Raw genomic sequence first — 18,158 nt, 5'->3', positions numbered from 1 at the left:
TTTCTTGGTTTACCTCTCTCTCCTTTTTTTCCCCCCTTTGCTCATTTGTTTCTTAAATTCCACATGAGTGAAATCATATGGTATTTGTCTTTCTCTGACTAACTTGTTTTGCTTGGCATAATATTCTCTAGCTCTATCCACATAATTGCAAATAACAAGATTTCATTCTTTTTTATGTCTGAGTAATATTCTGTTACACACACACACACACACACACACACACACACACACACACCTACACCCCACAACTTGTTTATCTGTTCATCTTTCAGTGGTTATTTGAGCTTTTCCTATACTTTGGCTATTGCAGATAATGTTCCTATAAATATCAGGGTGCATGTATCCCTTTGAATTAGTATTTTTGTATTCTTTGGGTAAATACCTAGTAGTGCAGTTGCTGGATCATAGGGTAGTTCTATTTTCAACTTTTTGAGGAGCCTCCATACTGTTTTCCAGAGTGGCCACACCAGTTTGCATTCCCACCAACAGAGCAGGAGGGTTCCCCTTTATCCGTATCCTCACCAACACTGTTGTTTCTTGTGTTGTTAATTTAAGCCCTTCTGAGAGGTAGGAGGTGATGTCTCTTTGTAGTTTTGATTTGCATTTCCCTAATGATGAGTGGTGTTGAGCATCTTTTCTGTTGGCCGTCTGTATGTCTTTGGAAAAATGTCTATTCATGTCTTATGCACATTTTTAATGGGATTATTCATTTTTGGGGTGTTGAGTTTTATAAGTTCTTTATGTATTTTGGATACTAACCTTTTATCAGATATGTCATTTGCAAATATCTTTTCCCATTCTGTAAGTTGCCTTTTAGTTTTGTTGATTTTTTCCTTTGCTGTGCAGAAGCTTTTTATTTTGATATAGTTCCAATAGTTTATTTTTGCTTTTGTTTCCCTTGCCTCGGGAGACATATCTAGAAAGAAGTTGTTTTGGCCAATGTCAAAGAAGTTACTGCCTGTGTTCTCTTCTAGGATTTTTATGGTTTCAGGTCTCACATTTAGGTCGTTAATCCATTTTGAGTTTATTTTTGTGTATGGTATAAGAAAGTGGACCAGTTTCATTCTTTTGCATGTTTCTGTTTGGTTTTCCCAACACCATTTGTTGAAGAGACTCTCTTTTTCCATTAGATATTTTTTCCTGCTTTGTCAAAGAATAGTTGACCATAGAGTTGAGGGTCCATTTCTGGGTTTTCTATTCTGTTCCATTGATCTTTTTTTGTGCAAGTACCATACTGTTTTGATCACTGTAGCTTTGTGATACAACTTGAAGTCCGAAATTGTGATGCCTCCAGCTTTGCTTTTCTTTTTCAAGGTTGCTTTGGCTATTTGGGGTCTTTTGTGGTTTCATACAAATTTTAGGATTGTTTGTTCTAGCTCTGTGAAAATGCTGGTGGTACTATGATAGGGATTGCATTAAATGTGTAGATTGCTTTGGGTATTATAGACTTTTTTTTTTTAAGATTTTATTTATTTGACAGAGAGAGACACAACGAGAGAGGGAACACAAGCAGGGGGAGTGGGAGAGGGAGAAGCAGGCTTCCCGCTGAGCAGGGAGCCCGATATGGGACTCGGTCCCAGGACCCTGAGATCATGACCTGAGCCGAAGGCAGATGCTTAATGACTGAGCCACCCAGGGGCCCTATTAGAGACATTTTAACAATATTTATTCTTCCAACCCATGAGCATGGACTATCTTTCCAATTGTTTGTGTCATCTTCAGTTTCTTTCATCAGTGTTTTATACTTTTCACAGTACAGGTTTTTCACCTCTTTGGTTAGGTTTATTCCTGAGTATCTTATTATTTTTGGTGCAGTTGTAAATGGGACTGATTTTTTTTAGTATTCTTTTTTTATTAACATATATTATTTGTTTCAGGGGTACAGGTCTGTGATTTATCAGTCTTACATAATTCACAGTGCTCACCATAGCACATACCCTCCCCAGTGTCCATCACCCAGCCACCCCATCCCTCCCACCCCCCTCCACTCCAGCAACCCTCAGTTTGTTTCCTAAGATTAAGAGTCTCTTATGGTTTGTCTCCTTCTCAGGGTTTCGTCATTTCATTTTTTTCCTCCCTTCCCCTATGATCCTCTGTCTTGTTTCTCAAATTCCTCAATGGGACTGATTCCTTAACTTCTCTTTCTGTTGCTTCATTATTGGCCTAGGAGTACTAGATTGCTATACTCTTAATCACTTTTCTACCCTCCTCTTATCTACTTTTAAGGACCCATTGATTGTATTGATAATCTAGGATAATCTCTCTGTCTCAGTGTCCTTAATCTTAATGACATCTGTAAAGTTCCTTTTCCTATGTATGGTAACACAGGTTCTAGGGATTATGACCTATTCTAGACTACTTTATCTAAACTAACTTGTAGAACATGGGTGCCCCATTGATAAAGTCAGGACAGGCCATGGTCTCTGTATGACTAGACTAGGATGCCAATAGAGTGGGAGGCTCATTGAAGGTTTCACCACCTCAGGAGAGTTCCTGTCAATAAAAGAGCTCAGCATTGATAAAAATAGAATACCTAAGCTCTAAGGAAGAAGAAAATTTGAAGATGATATGCACATTTTAAAGCTAAATGTGTCAGCTGATGATGATGCTCTTAGTCAAAAGAACCTCCTAGAATTTTAAAATATTGTTTGGGGAATAATCACAAGGTATTTCAAGAATATAAGGTATACAAAAAAGAATCTTGTCTCTTAGGGAGCATTAATTACATAGCAGGCACTATTCTAAACATAATTTTTGCACTCAGGGAGCTCTCATTCTATTGGAGAAGATACATGTATAAAAAATCATATAATAAAGATTATGATAATTCTGTAAGTAGGCATGTGGTTCGCATTTGAGGCATGAATTTAAAAATAGAATAAATTAGATATCAGGGAGTTTGATGAAACTAACCAGATAGATCAAGAAAACACAAAGAGGTCACAAATTACCAGTGTCATAAATGAAAGAGGGAAATCACTACTTATCTGACAGACACAAAAGAATAATAAGAAAAATTATAAGCAACATAATGTTCATAAATTCACAAAGTAGATGAAATGGATAAATCCCTTGAATGACACAGACTATCAAAGCTGATTCAAGAAGAAACCCATAACTTGAACTATTTCTATTAAATAAATTAAATTGTAGATAACTCCTGCCCCCCTTCAAAGAATCTTTTTTTTTTAAATACTTTATTTGAGAAAGAAAGAATGTGAGTGTGCACACAACGGGGGTTGGGGGGGTGAGGACTGAAGGGCAGAGGGACCAGCAGACTTCTTGCTGAGCGCTGAGTGGGGAGCCAACGTGGGGCTTGATCCCAGGACCCTGAGATCGTGACCTGAGCAGAAGTCAGACGCTTAACTGACTGAGCCACCCAGGCGCCCCTGAAAGAATCTTTTTTTTTTTTAAAGACTTAATTTATTTATTTGACAGAGAGATAGCAAGAGAGGGAACACAAGCAGGGGGAGTGGGAGAGGGAGAAGCAGGCTTGCCGCTGAGCAGGGAGCCCGATGCGGGGCTCGAGCCCAGGACCCTGGGATCATGACCTAAGCCGAAGGCAGAAGCTTAACAACGGAGCCACCCAGGTGCCCCTCAAAGAATCTTTTTGATCCAAGATTGTTTCCCTGTTGGATTCTATGAAATAATTAAGTACTAATAACCTATTCTATGTAAACTCTTCCATAAAAAAGAAAAATAAAGAATACTTCCCAACTCATACCAAAACCAAAGATAATACAAGAAAAAAGACCAATATTTCCTATTATTATAGTCACAGAAATTTTTAACAAAATGTTTTTAAATCAAATCTAGCAATATGTGAAATAAATAATAAATCATGACCAAATGGGGGTTGCCTCAGGAATATAAAGTTGGTTCAGCATTTTAAAATCAGTTAATGCAATTTGCCACATCATTAGACTGAAAAATAAAGAGCATATCATCTCAATAGAGGAAGAAAAATTATTTGACGAGAGTGAAGATATATTTATGAAGAAACTCTGAGCAAGACGAGAGTCTTGAATCTGATAGTGTGCCTACAAAAAACCTATAGGTAATGTACTTGATGCTGGTTGAGGAAATTGTTTTCCCTCCGAGATTAGGAAGAAGATAAGATTGTTCTCATCACCCTTTTCAACATTGGAGAGCTAGGCAAAGTGTAATAAGTAATAAGGCATAAATACATACATACAAAAGGCACATAGATTTAGAAAGGAAAAAATAAAACCATCTGTGTTTAAAGATGACATAATTGTCTACACAGAATTGTAAATTCTTTGAGAACTAATGCATGAAATTAGCAATGTAGTAGGATAAAAATCCAATCTAAAAAATCAATTGTATTTTATATAATGATAACAAACTTGCGATTTGAAATTTAAAAATGTCTTGTAAAAGAACTTTAAAAACTTTGAACTTTGTAGGGATAAATCTAACTGAATAGTTGCAATATTTGTATGTTGAAAATTACAAAATTACGGCATACATGGAGAGATACACATGGATCTAAAAACTGAATATCTTTAAGATGTTCATTCTCACCAAATTGATCTATAGATTCAGTGCAAGTCCAATAAAAATTTCAGCACGGCCTTTAAAAAAATAGATAAGCTAATTTCAAAATGTATATAAATAACAAAGAACATAAATAGCCAAAATAATTTTGTAATAAAGACCAAATTTGGAAAACACACACTACTTGATTTTGGGACTTACTGTAAAGCTACATAATCAAAAAAGTGTGGTATAGTTTACAAATAAGCGTAAGTCAATGGAATAGAGTAGAGGTCCTTAAATAAACCTAAACATCTTGGGTCAATTAATTCTCAACAAAGGAGCAAGTAACTCAATGGGGAAGGGAGTATATTTTCAGTGGTTCAGGGACAATTGGGCATCCATGTGAGAAATAAATCTTGCACCAAAAAAAAAAAAGTTAACTTGATATAGATAATGGACCTAAATTTACAAGATACACTTAAGAAGAAAACAGGAGAGAAATCTTTGTGAGCATGAATTAGGTAAAGATTTCATAGCTGGTTCCCGAAAGGTCAGACCATAAAAGAAAAATTGATACATTGAACTTCATTAAAATTTAACCCCTCTGTTCTTCAAAAGAAATTATTAATAAAATGTAAAAGCAAGACAAAGAATGGTAGAAAACTTTGCAAAGTTCCTATTTGATAAAGACTCATGTTTAGAATAAAGAACTCTTAAGTCAAGGAGATAACCCATTTAAAAGTGGGCAAGTGTTTGAACAGTACTTCACCAAAGAGATATGAATGACAAACATAAAAAAAGATGTTTCAACATTATTGGTCATTAGGGAAATAGAAATTAAAATCATTATGAGATTTTATTGAACACCTATAAGAATTGTTGAAATTTAAAAGACTGACAATGCCAATTGGTGGTGACTATGCAAAGCAAATGGAACTCTTATACATCCCTGGCAGGGACACAAAATGGTGCAGGACCTTTAGAAAACTGACAGTTTCTTTTACAGTTGAGCATATACTTGGAATGAACCAGAAATCCAGGGGAAAAAAAAGAACTGAGAAAAAAAAAACTGATTTGCACATAAAGACCTGTAAAGAATGTATATAGAAGCTTTCTTTTTAATAGTCCCAAACTAAAAACTACTCAAATGTTCATTAACTGGTGAGTGGGGAGAAAATGTGTATCCATACAATGGAATATACTCAGCAATAAAAAGGAACAAACTATTGTTAAATGCAGTAATGTGAGTGAATCTTAAAAGCATTGTGTTAGATAAAAGAAATCAGATACAAAATGCTACATATACTATGTGTCCATTTACATAACATTCTGAACAAGGCAGAACTACAGGGACTTTAACCAGATAGTTGGTTGCCAGATACTAGGGATGGGGCTAAGGGGTCGATTACATAGGGCCGTGAGGGACATTTTTGAGGTGATTAAACTATTCTATATTTGGAATCTGGTGGTGGCAGTTATACAACTATATACATTTGTCAAAACTTACCAAATTTTATACTAACAAAGGGGGCATTTACCTCATCTTTATCCTCAAAAAGCTTATTAGTATGTATTATAGAAAGAGTTCAGACACTTTGATATACTTTTTGTACTTCAATAAACCTGACAAATAAAATAAATATCAAGGAATGCCACCACTATTTCTTCTCAGTTGTTTCAGTCAAAGTGTAGACACAAATATTCTCTTTAGTTTAATAAATAACTTAATGATGTTCGTAAATAACTTCATGATGAACAGTCAGGGGATACATGACTCCTATGGCCACATACTTTAATACAGTCACCTAGTAGGTTTATATGGATTTGGGAAAGAGTTTGCAGATGTAAGATCAAGAGCTAGCAGTAGTGTCAAAGTGCAGGAAGCATAGAAAATGCCTCCCCATTGAATATCTCATATCCAGAGTCCCCCAGTTGGGGCATGGTGCCACAAAGATAAGAACAGGATGCAGTTTCCATTCTCGTTGGAAGAAGGGCTGAATATCTAACAGTGTCTTGGCTCTTTCTCTGAAAAAAATCTCTTTTCCTAGAGCAAGGGAGGCTCCATGTCTCAGGTGTTTTTAGAAAGGATATCTTACACTCCACAAGACATCTGGAGTTAGGGGAGCTAAGTCTACCCTGATGCATATATACTTTCCATCATGCTTACAAGATAATACCCCTGTAGAATGCAACAAATAAGCAACCAGTTGTGTTTGTGATTAGCCTGAATTTATAGAGAATGTTTCCATATACTTTGTTGAATTTTCCACTTTGTAAATGTCCTTCAAAGTGATACAGATTATATATATTCTCTTTTCTAGCTCTGGAAGAAATTCAGTAGGTTGTAAGCAAGTCTTTATCATCTTACTCTTAAATATAATCAGTTCAATTTAGCAATTATTTCTTTGAACCTTTAAAGTGTTTCAGACAGTGAAGAGGAAAGGGCAAGGGTTCAAAAGATGAAACACTTGGCCCCTATCCTCAAGAAGCTCACACTTATTAATATGCATGAAAGGAAATTATCAGACCCTTTGATGTACTCACTGTGGCTATGATTATAGATGTGACAATTTCTTGTTTTGACTCTATTCCTTGTTTTCTTTTGTTTTTAGAGATAAAGGAACAGAAACTACAGATACTTTTTACATTTCATCTTTGATACCTTAACTTTCCTAAATTTTGTTTCTATTTTTCAATAAAATATTAATTAACTATTTATAGAGTATATAGTATGTGCCAGTATTCATTAAAGAAGAGCCTTATTCTGTGTGCTTACATTTTCATTGAAGGCAGGTAATTTCTATACAATCTCCACAGGTAGAAGTATTGGAATGAACACTTTCAAATTATCTATCCATTCATGTGATCTTTTCCTCCCCTTAGAAATATGAATAAATTCTCTGGTTAAATTGGAGAGACCCTGATAGCTATTGGGTAAAATATTGTAGAGGCAGAGTTAGTCCATTGAAAGGCAATATGGTGGTGGTGGTGGGGATTGCTTTTCTCTGGCTTTTTTAGATCTGGTTGCACTCAAGTGAGGAAGGTACTTCTATGTCATCCAACTACATTGTGTGTCTTCTAGACCTGGCTTCTCTGTGTTGGAAGTGTACCATTCTCCAAAATCTCTTCTATCAACTGAAAAAATGTATCAGATCATACTTGTCTTCCAGCCTGTTCTCTTTAATTGAAGAAGTAAGTATGTATTCACCAAAGGAGGTGCCTTTACCAATTTAGCTCTATGGGAGTTTTGTGTTTTGGGAGTGATTGTCCCATCATTAATAAATATTATAAATATTTTTATTTTTATTTGATTCATTAAATAAACTTTCACTTAGCATCTACTATGTGCTAAATGCTTAAAATACAGTGGTGAATGAGATAGCTTTTCTTAAACATTTAAAAATGAAAAAAAGTCAAGAAGAAGTAAAAACAAAAATTAAAAAAAGACCATGTGATAGAGAGTGGCCTAAGAGGTCTTTAAGTGGCATGGTTACGGAAAGCCTGTCTGAGAGGTGACATTGAAGTTGTATCTTGAATGATGCAGCTCAAGATGAAGCTTGATGGGAGGAAACAAGTGCGTATGGGAAAACTTAGAGGGCAGATCCAGAGGAAGGTCACTGGTGGAGAAGACAGTCTGTCAAAGCCTCTACAGTTACTGCAGTGGAAGGGTGGAGAGTAGCCAAGGGCGACTAGTGAGTAGGTAGCTGAGGGAAAGAGATAAAAAGACACCGTCTACAGTAATTGGCAGCGTCGCTGCTCACTCTCCTTTCATCTTCTTCTTGTACTTCATCTTCACTCATTTCCTGTTAACACTTTTCACCATTCTTTGTGAGGCTCAATTTCTTCACCCAGTATTCTAGAACTGTCTGATACAACTAGTATTATTACTGTTATTATTTTGAAGAATGTAAGCCTTCACCTGAAATCAGATGAGTAATATTTTTCTTTCCTGGAAGATTCTAACTAGAGTATAATCATATGTAGTTTTTGAGGTCTGTACTTATATTCATTTGTATCACTGAATCTGAAATTATCTGTGCTATTTGAACCCACAATATTCTGTTTTAAATTATTTTCACAAGGAAGCTTTAAAATAGTTGCACATTTAAAAAATCTCTGTGAGTTATTTCATGAAACTCAGGATCTTCCTTGTATATTTTGTCTTATATACTTAATATTTGGGGCTTTCTTCCTTTTTTTCTGTCTTTAGGTTTCTCTGGGTTTTATTTTAGTTCTATCAATAGCTAGTCATTCTTCTTAGCAGTCACTGCATTACACAACTGCAGCAACTGACCCTTAACATACTCATAACATTTACAGAATAAATGGTTCTTTATCCAGTTATTTCCCAGGGGAAACTAACCCTTGGGTGTGGAAGTGGGATTCCTCAGCTAAATGCACGTTTGACATAACCAGGTACCTAAACAGACAGTTGTTCCACTACTGAAGATTGTCTGAGTGGAACGCCTAAGCACTCATGGTGGTCTTAAAAGAAAGTAAGAGACATCTGTCAGGATCCTCCAAGCAGTTCAGCTTTCTAATCAGACCATCTGAATTCCTGAGTGAAAGATAGGAAAAAAAACCCTGCCTACCCATAGGGCAGTCACTCAACAGTAATAAAGCAGATGTTTAAACAAGGTACACTTAGCCATGTCTGTCAGTCTGTCATTTAGTGAAGAGGTGGGAGCACAGTGGAGAGCGAGGGGGGACGGAGGAACAGATTAGGGAGAAGAAGCGAAGAATCCTGCTAGACCTGAGTGTATAAGCAGTTGATTTGCAGATACAGAGACAATGACTTAAAATAACAGTGTTGCAGCCTAAAACACTTGTTGTAAGTCTGAAACAGTAGCTGCAACTTAGTAATTTTGAAAGATATCCAGAGAGAAAAGGCTGGGTCGGTGCTAGAGAGCCATGGTTGAAAAGGAGAATGTATGTTATGTGTACTGTCTTTCGTATGCATTATTTTGGTGAGCACTTGGGGCATTTGGCCAGGGTATGTAAATTTTTGTGGTACATATCCAGAGAATAATTTTCATAAGGACCTACTGTTTTAGTTTGTTTGGCAGTGATGTAATAGAAAGTATGTGTCTGGTATTTGGTACTGGGTGAATCTGAGATCTGATTTTCTCATATGTAAAATGGTGGCAATAATATAACCTTTGAAGAGCTGTTATAAGAACTGGAAGTTAAGTAGATAAAATCTATGACAAATATAACCATCATTAGTTTAATGGTGTGTTCTCTTGTAAGTTGCAGAGATTGTTACTGGTAACCTATTTTGCGGTTGGAGTGGAAGCATGGGACTCCAAAGGGAGAACTCTTCATGGAAATGTAATAGGAATATCTGAAAACTGGGAGAAGACTCAACCCAATGTTGTTGGGATGAGAGGCTGTAAATATGGCACTGGTGGAGTGTATACTAGGGGATATTTGTAGTTAGGTGTATCTAAGCAGTGGTGCAGCCTGCCTCACAGTTCATTTTACCAGGGGTTGCTTAGGGAGGAGGTAATGTATAGATTCATGTGTATGCACACATAGATGTTTTATAAGTTGGTGAATGTGCCTGGGGAGAGGGCTACATTTGCCAATGTGCGACATCTGTTCCATGCAAACTTTTTACTTGTCTATGGGAAAATATAAATCCAAAACAAAGTAATAGGACAACTTTCAGGCATATTGTCATACTCAAAATTAAAAATTTAAAATCTGCTTTCAATGCAGCATCAGAGAATTCATAGATGGGCTCGAGAGGATCCTTGGAACCCACTGATAACAAATGTGAAATTTTGTATGTACATTTTCCTGGGCTGAATTTTCATAGTTTCTATTTTCAAAAAGGTTTTCTGATATTTATAGGAAGTTAAACATCCTTGTTTTATGCCATAGAATTAGATAAGATAAAGAAAACTAACTGATGTCCAAAGATTTTGAAATCTGATGTTTAGTGGTCAGGTGGTGTCTTTCAATTGGATCTATTTATATCCTTTGAATTATCATCATCAGCAAGTGACTAATAGTAGACAGGTTGTAAAATATCAGCTTGAAATATTCCCTCCAGTTCCTATCTAACATTTTTTTTTCAAGTTCTCTTCCTTTAGTTTCCAAATTTTCTAAATTGAATTACGATCAATTTTGGGGTACTGGGTGAAACTGATGGAGATGAGTCATGTAAAAGCAAATAGAATAAAAAGATAGCTAGCTGGCTGAAAGGCTTCTCTAGAGAGTTTGTGAGAATTTATGAAGAAATCTGTCACGTTAGGTATAAAATAGTTGGAGGGTGTATGAAATAAAGGCTGACTCATAGAAGTTCCTACAAGGCAAGTTTTATGCCAGTTCATAACTCTCGAAGAATCAAAAGAAGTGATTCCTACATTATAATTTTGAGGCAGGTATCTCTTTAAGAATGCAGTCATCAGATATAGAAACTGGCTTTTGGGTTTTTTTGCATTGAGAAGGTAAAAGTGGACATATAATATATTCCAGATATTTATATGTTATTTATTGAATCTTCACAAATACCCAGTGAAGAAAATACTATTTCAGTCCTATTTTAATGATGAGAAAGTTGATGATTAAATCATGTAGGCAACTTGATACAAGTCTCACCATAAATTGTGGAGGTAGGAATCAAACTCAGTCAACTCATTAAGCTACTGACAAAGAAAGGACTGTAAAACATCAAACTAAGGTATGTAGTGTAGTTGTGTTGATGATTAATACGATACTGCCATTACTAAATGTTACACTAATTAGTGGAGAAAGCATTACTGCTGCTGTAATAATACGGGCTCACAGATATTCAAAGCAAGAAGTCATTCACTATTCTGTGCCTTTCTACCTGCTATAGCCATTCTCACCTTGCACAGTGGATGCTATATTTATTATTTTTAATTCCTTCCATGGATTTCAATATAGTGTGGTTTAATTTTAAGCAGCTCTAACATGGTTTTTGGAAGGTACATTTTTCAGTTGTCCTGGAGGCTTTAATAAATTTGGCCAGTCATTCTAGCCTTTCCTTTTGGTCTAGGAGACATGTACTGTGAAGTCCATGGGAGAAACTGGCATCACAAAGCAAGAGTCCTATACATAATGAAATATAAAGGTAATGAAGTGTCACATTGCTCCATTACAGAAAAAAGGAGAAACTGTTATCTTTTGTGATTGGTATATTACAGGGGACATGGATGTTTTTCATAAATAAACACTAGTGTATTTTTATGAAACACTGTACTAGTGTAGTTTTATGAAACCAAACTGCTGACTCAGAAAGTTTTATTTTATTATCTATTTTCATTATTTTTAAAAGATTTTTATTTGTCAGAAAAAGAGAGAGAGCACAAGCAGAGGGAGCGGCAGGCAGAGCAGGCAAAGGGGGAAGCAGGCCCCCCGCCCAGCAGGGAGCCCAATGTGGGGCTCAATCCCAGGACCCTGGGATCATGACCTGAGCTGAAGGCAGACACTTAACTGACTGAGCCACCCAGGCATCCCAGAAGAATGTTTTAAAGCATGATTAAATATGAAGATAATAATATAACTGCAGACTCCAAGCAGTAAGGCATAGTTGGACATTAGTGAATATTTTTAGTATCAATGACATCTTCTTAATTCTTTCACTCATATATTCATTCATATACTTCACAAACATTTTTTTTAAAGATTTTATTTATTTAATTGCCAGAGAGAGAGAGAGAGAGCACAAGTAGGCAGAGTAGCAGGCAGAGGGAGAGGGAGAAGCAGGCTCTCCGCTGAGCAGGGAGTTGGACGTGGGACTTGATCCCAGGACCCCAGGATCATGACCTGAGCCACAGGCAGCTGCTTAACCGACTGAGCCACCCAGGCGCCCCTACTTCACAAACACTCAATGAGCACATATTATGTAGCAGGACCTGTGTTTGATATCACAGTAATTTAAAAATGAAATAGAGAAGATCTTTAAAAGAGCTTTAGTTTCTCCCAATCACAGATAGTCTGTCTGTAAGTGAGAACATATTTTTCTGCATAACATTATGAAATTATGTGACTGCAGAATCAGAGTTGTTTAGTTGTATCTGGATTTCTGATGGAAACTGGTTGCATTCAAAAGGATGTAATGTCATATGTTGCTGAGGTCCTAATCTATCCACATCTTACATGATGCCTGCACAATGTTCTGACGAATGATTATTTCTCTCTTTTCCTTTTCTTTGACCTCATGATGTAACATTTATAATCAGGGTTGAAACTTGGAATGAAAAGTAGGTACGGGGTTTTGCCTAATTTATTCCTGGTTTTTCAAGGATGCTTATCCCCCCCTAAAATCAGTGAATACATTTTAGTCAATTCGCTTGATCTCTTTGAATTTTGACACTTTGACTATGTCCTCATTTTTTTCAAATAGTTTTTCTTTGGCTCTAATAAACACTCATTCTCAGTTACCTTCTGGATGCTCTTCCTATATTGTCCAATGTCTGAAAATCATTGTTTTGTATATTTTTGTCTGCTTTATGTCAAGAGGTAGGATAAATTTGGTCCTTCTTATAACAAGGATGGAAGCAGAAGTTTGAGTATTCTTTTAAAGTATTAACAATCGTATTAACATTGAAGGAACATTCAGCATGAAAGTACTTACTGTAGCTACTCCAGCTATCTTTTGGTTAGTGTTAGCATGGTATATATTTTTCCATCCACTTACTTTTAATCCATATGTGTCTTTATATTTAAAGTGAGTTTCTTGTAGAGAATATATATTTGGGATTTGTTTTTTGATCCTTTCTGACACTCTCTTTCTATTGATGTATTTAGATTCTTGGCATTTAAAGTAATTATTGGTATAGTTGGATTAAAATATGCCAGCCATATCTGTCACTGTTTTCTATTTATTACCCTTGTTCTTCATTCCTATTTTTGTCTTCCACTAATTTTTGCCTTTTGTGGTTTTAATTGAGCATTTTATGATTCCATTTTCTTTCCTAGCTTATTCATTTTACTTTTTTCTTAAACTTTTTTTTAATGGTTGCCTTACAGTTTGCAATATACATTTACAATTAATCCAAGCCACATTCAGTTAATACTATACCACTTCACAGGTAGTGCAAGTACCTTATGATAAAATATTCCTAATTTCTCCCTCTCATTGCTGTCATTCATTTCTCTTGTATATAAGCTATAGCAATCAAATACATTGCTGCTATTATTATTATTTTGAAAAAAATATTACCCTTTAGTTCAATTAAGTATAAAAATATAAAATTTTTAGTTTTAACTTCACTTTTTTCTCTAATGCTGCTTAGGTCTGAGTTGCTGATCTATATCATTTTCCTTTTCTCTGAAAAACTTTTTTTTTTTAACATTTCTTTGAAGGCACATCTACTGGCAATAAATTCCCTCAATATTTGAGTAAGTTTTAAATTCTCTTTTCCTTTTGAAGGATAATTTTGGAGGATACAGAATTGGAGGTTGGTGGTGGTGGTTGGAGGTTGGTTGTGTTTCTTTTTTTAATCTCAACACTTCAAGTATTTCACTCCACTCTCTTCTTGCTTGCATGGTTTCTGAGAATTAGGACATAATTCTTATCTTTGTTCCTCTGTATGTAAGAGAGCTTTTTCCTTTGGCTTCTTTCAAGGTATATTCTTTATCTTTGATTTTCTGCAGTTTGAATGTGATATGTAGGTGTAGTGAGTTTGTTTTTAGTTTATTTCGTTGTTTATTTGCACTTTCCTAAGCCTCCAAAATCTGTGGTTTGGTGTCTGACATGAATTTGATAGAAATTCTCAGTCATTATTATTTCAAATATTTCTTCTGTTCTTTTCTCTTTTTTTCTCCTTCTGATATTCCCATTACATATATGTTAACCTTTTGTAGTTATCCCACAGTTCTTTTCTTTTTCTTTTCAGTCCTTTTTTTTCCTCTTTCCTTTTCAGTTTCTACTGACGTATCTTCCAACTCAGATTTTCTTCCCTCAATCTCATACCAAAAATATACTTCATTTCTCTTATAGTGGTTTTGGCTTCTAGCATTTCTTTTTTATTTTTTCTTAGAATTCCATCCCTATGCTTACATTTCCCATCTGTTCTTGCATGTTGTCTACTTTTTCCTTTAGAGTCTTTAGCATGTTAATCACAGATGATTTAGGTTTCTGCACTGATAATCCCAACATTCCTGCCATATCTCTTTCTGGTTCTGATGCTTGCTCTGTTTCTTCAAACTCTGTTTTTTGCCTTTTATTATACCTTGATATATTTTTTTTTTAATTGAAAGCCAGACATGACATACTGTAGTAAATAGGTCTTTAGTAATTTGGGGGGAAGATATGGGAGGAGGAGAAAAGATCCATAGTCCTGTGATGAGGTCTCAGCCTTTTAGTGAGCCTTTGCCGCTGGGGTTGTGAGCTTCACAAGTGCTTCTCTTCCCCACCTTCTTAGGTCAGACAGGATGGCTAGAGAGTGCTGGAATTACTTATTTCCCTTCTCCCAGGTTGGTTAGGCTCTGATACTGCCCCGATAGTGTAGGTTATACTAAAATAGTTTCTCTTGGGGGTAGGCTTTGTTAAGAAAATAGAATACTTTGACATATATCAAGATGGTTATTTTTTTTCTACCCCTGCTAGAAGCAGAAAGGGATTTTTCTCTTGCATTTGCTGTGAGAACATGATAGAACTCTTGGAGGTAAAACTCACAAAAGTGTCTGGTCTTTCTGGAATTTTTAACTCTCAGTTTTGTCCATGTTGAGCCTCCAGCAATTTGTCAATGACAATTCAGGTTTTCCTACCCAATACTAGTTCCTAGGGAAGTTTCTACTCATGAGTTTCTCTCCAATAGTGATTCTCTGTATCCACCTGTTTGTCTCTCTAATTTTTGTGGGCAGCAGTTTGCCTTATGATCTCACTTCGGTAATGAATCTAAGAAGAGCTGTTGATTTTTCAGTTCAACTTTTTAAAAAGACTTATTTATTTGAGAGAGAGAGAGCAACGGAGGGGCAAAGGGAAAGGGAGAGAACCTTAAGCAGAATCCCCACTAAGCATGGCGCCTGATGGCGGGCTCGATCCCATGACCCTGAGATCATGACGTGAGCTGAAATCAAGAGTCAGTTAACTGATTGAGCCACCCAGGTGCCCCTCAGTTCAAGTTTTTATTTGTTAGGACAGAATGATGACTTCCAACCTTCTTACATACCAGAGTGGAAATTAGAAGTCTCTGAAAGTACACATAATTAAATGTAAATTATTTACATCAAATGCTCTTCTAAAATGCTGATATTTCTTGTTTGACAAGACTTTTAGCAACTTAGAGAATCTTCTAAGAATCCTCTGTGTTCTGAAAAGTTTTGCAAAGGGAATAGCATGACTGGCACTGTTAACATCATTGAACCAACTTGTATTTTCTGAATGCCTATATGTCAGGCATGACCCTAGGTCTTTTGACATATATTATCTTATTTAATTTCTATGTACACTTCCTGTTTTTACATGGGAAGGACATAGGTTGAGGAGCGTTATGCTGTTATTTGCTATTAAGTTATGCTATTGGATGACAGGTTTGAACTTGTCTTTCTGACTTATGTTATTCCCAGTTGATAATCATGCTTTTCTGGTGAGTATTCTTTCTTCTCCAATTGCTAAAATAGTCAAAATTGTCTTTGACCTTCCAGAGGAAAAGGGATTATCTTGAGAAGCATAAGTATGTTGGGAAAAAGAAAATTCCTTGTCATGCAATTCCTACATCTTGTCACGGTTATTAGAATGGGGAATTTTGATGGGTACTAAACACAAATGTGAAATGTTATTTCTCTAAAATTATGATGTCAATGGCCTGAGCACCTTGAAGACAGCTACCAATATTCTACACTGACCCATAATTAATCTATCTAGTTTGCCTCTATTTATTATCTTTAATTACTGAAGGATACATAACTGTGTTATTTTTAATTTCTCTTCTATGTGTCTATGGTGGAAGCTCAGAGATTGTAGACTAAAGATAGTTGTAGCCTAAGGAGACTAATAAGAGCTCAGAAAGGTGGGCAAGATAATGTGGTCATCAGCCTTTCAGAAATTATATACCAGTTTTCAATTAAAATACAATAATATAAATTATTTATTAATAGATATTGGGAAAATTTGGTGGAGATATATATATATATATATACACACACACACACACACATAGTATCATGAGGCAGATATATAAATGTAGGTTGTTATTTAGGCAGCCAGATTTCATTTGAGCTTCTCCAGATCAAATAGAAATAATTTTGAAACTAATAGATTATAAAATTAGGGGTTAAACTGAAATTCACTCTAAGTAAATCTACAAAATATTTATAGTTGAAACAGACTGATGCTATTAGTTTTATTTTGGTATTACTACTATTTGTATAGAATATTATGAGAATTGAATTGAATTGTTATAAGCAAAAGATTAAGGTAGATGTCATAATTCTGGTTATCATAACATTTATCACACTTTATTGAAATATCCATGAGTTCTGAGGAGTCTTATTCAGGAAACTTTGTTTAAGGAAGATTCTTTTAATATTTGGGATTAGATGGCCAAGAGCCAAGGGACTGGAATAGGAACACCTTTCTAGTTCTGGAATTTCTCCTAAGCTCTGAACTAGAAAATGTGCCTTTCTAGGATCACGATGATTTAATTCTGTATTTGCTGAAACATGGATCACCTTAAGTTGCCCTCCTTCCTCAGTAAGCTCAAATAAATAGGCAGGTACAGTAGAAGTAGCATGAGCTTTGGCATGATCAACTTACTGCATCTGGATTTATATATCAACTTACTGTATTTGCTTTGTCATTTCAAAATAGCAAGCATGATAATTATCATACAGGAATGTTACAAGGATCCAATGAGATACTATAACTAAATTACCCAGCATGGATTTTGACATATAGTAGAGATTTAATAAATGTTTGTTGATTAAATACATTACTGAAAATTTTATATAAAAATTAAGGCACCTATCTTTCTCTCATCAGAGAGAATACATAAGTGGAGTTAGGAGTTAAAGAGCAAGGTAAGGAAAAAAATAAGCAGTAATTTGAAGAAACACAATGATAGACATTTTGACTTAGAAAATAAAGTTCCTGAAATCCTCACTGCCAGGTTCCTAAGATAGAACGTTTACTCAATCTGGAATATAAGTGGAACCATTTGAGAAAGAACTAGCCTCAGAGAAGCCAAAGATTCTATCTGTATCTTAGCCCAATTTTAGCACATTGATGTTCCACAGATCTTTAAATAAACTCTTAGGAATTAGAAAGGAGAAACAACGGCACTGCCAAAAAAAAAGCTATCATGTGTTTGTTAATTGTGGGAAAATTTTATAAATTATTTTGACAAATAATAATGGGGTCAATTTTAAGAATATACTTCCTGCCCATAGAGTAAAGTTACATGCTGTCTCATTTAAGACAGTAGTTAGACATGACTTATAAAAACCTTCAGACCACAACATCGATGAAAGCACACCAGTCAGCTCTCCTTTTGAGAGAGAACCTGCTACAAAGAATTGTTCACCACAGTGTTCATACTGATGTCAGACTCTCCTCAGGCTTCTCCCAGCCAGTGACTAGAATCAGACCATTTCTGCCAAAAGCAGGGTTCCTCTTGAGAGGCAGTCTTTGTTCTGGGGATCCCTGCTGGCCTGATGGAGACCTTCTCAGAACTGTATTG

This window comes from Zalophus californianus, chromosome 13 (assembly GCF_009762305.2).
Source record: "Zalophus californianus isolate mZalCal1 chromosome 13, mZalCal1.pri.v2, whole genome shotgun sequence".
Taxonomy (NCBI): domain Eukaryota; kingdom Metazoa; phylum Chordata; class Mammalia; order Carnivora; family Otariidae; genus Zalophus; species Zalophus californianus.
Note: the sequence above shows the minus strand (reverse complement) of the source record.